Genomic DNA, 1,212 nt, shown 5'->3' with positions numbered 1-1,212 from the left:
CTCTCTCTCTCTCTCTCTCTCTCTCTCTCTCTCTCTCTCTCTCTCTCTCTCTCTCTCTCTCTCTCTCTCTCTCTCTCTCTCTCTCTCTCTCTCTCTCTCTCTCTCTCTCTCTCTCTCTCTCTCTCTCTCTCTCTCTCTCTCTCTCTCTCTCTCTCTCTCAGAAGTGGAGCTCTGCTCAGTCTGCTGTGTGATGGGGATCTACTCTGTTATGAGTATAGGGTAAGACGGAAAGTTTGCAGGTCTTCCTCCTCTGTCAGTGAAGGAAATGAAGGAGTGAGAAACAGAAAGAAGTTTAAGGATTGAGATTTTCATATATTGTTCTTTTTCACCATTAATCGATAAAGCTGTGGCCTATCACCTCAAGCAGCATCAATAATCGAACGGAGCCAATTTAATACCCACCCCCCAAACTATCTTCCATTTTTCAATTTTTCTTTTTAGCTTTTTCTCTGCCAAAAATTCTCATACTTTTTGCAAATTTCTCTGTGAGATTCGCTGATGATCAAAATCTCTTTTTCTTAACTCACCAATGCCCATTATTTTTACCCATTAGAAAAAAATGCATGGTTAAGTGAAAACTTCCATTAGGTTGGACTGTTGGAGCAGTTTGTACATTACAAAACCTACAAATAGTAGCGATCATTTGGTCCATTTTCAGATAACTAAATTGGAAAAACAAGAGAGTGACAATATCCCATGTTTTTGAATAATTTCTTTTCGTAATAATCAGGTGAGATAGTGATGAGCACATTTTATATCATATTATTATCCCTAATTTATATGTGTTAGTTATTTATCTTTAATTAGTTTGAGTTATTTAGTTTGTTTTTGTATTCTTATAGATGTTTTGTCTAAATAAATAAAATGTTAAAGTTATAGAAGCAATTTACTTATTTTCATATAGTAAGTTGAGTCTTTGTTTTAACATGAGTCTTTTTCCCTTTAATTAGATGAATAATTGCAACACATGTTCTTCTTATTCTAGTAGCATGTATGTATATATGCATGTGTTAAATTGGTGGATTATTTTCTCATGCATTAAGTGTGATGTGTGAAAATATTACCATGACATCCATTGTTGAATTCACTTTTGCTTGTTTGATTCATAGGTATATAGATGCATTGAAACAAATGGAAGAGAGTATGAAGAATTTCCAAGGACATGTACCATGAAACAAGGAGGCAAGAAGCAAAGCAAACATGATTCTAGGA

At 34.7% G+C, this 1,212-nt stretch overlaps 1 pseudogene across 1 annotated transcript in view; it reads right to left on the bottom strand.

Moving 5' to 3' along the window:
- The window catches only part of LOC101311458, a 20,646-nt pseudogene that overhangs the window by 15,168 nt on the left and 4,266 nt on the right, over positions 1-1,212 (bottom strand). The window lies entirely within an intron of this gene.

This window comes from Fragaria vesca, linkage group LG3, assembly GCF_000184155.1.
Source record: "Fragaria vesca subsp. vesca linkage group LG3, FraVesHawaii_1.0, whole genome shotgun sequence".
Classification (NCBI taxonomy): Eukaryota; Viridiplantae; Streptophyta; class Magnoliopsida; order Rosales; family Rosaceae; genus Fragaria; species Fragaria vesca.
The sequence above is the reverse complement of the archived record's forward strand: the minus strand, read 5'-3'. Positions and strand labels throughout refer to the sequence as shown.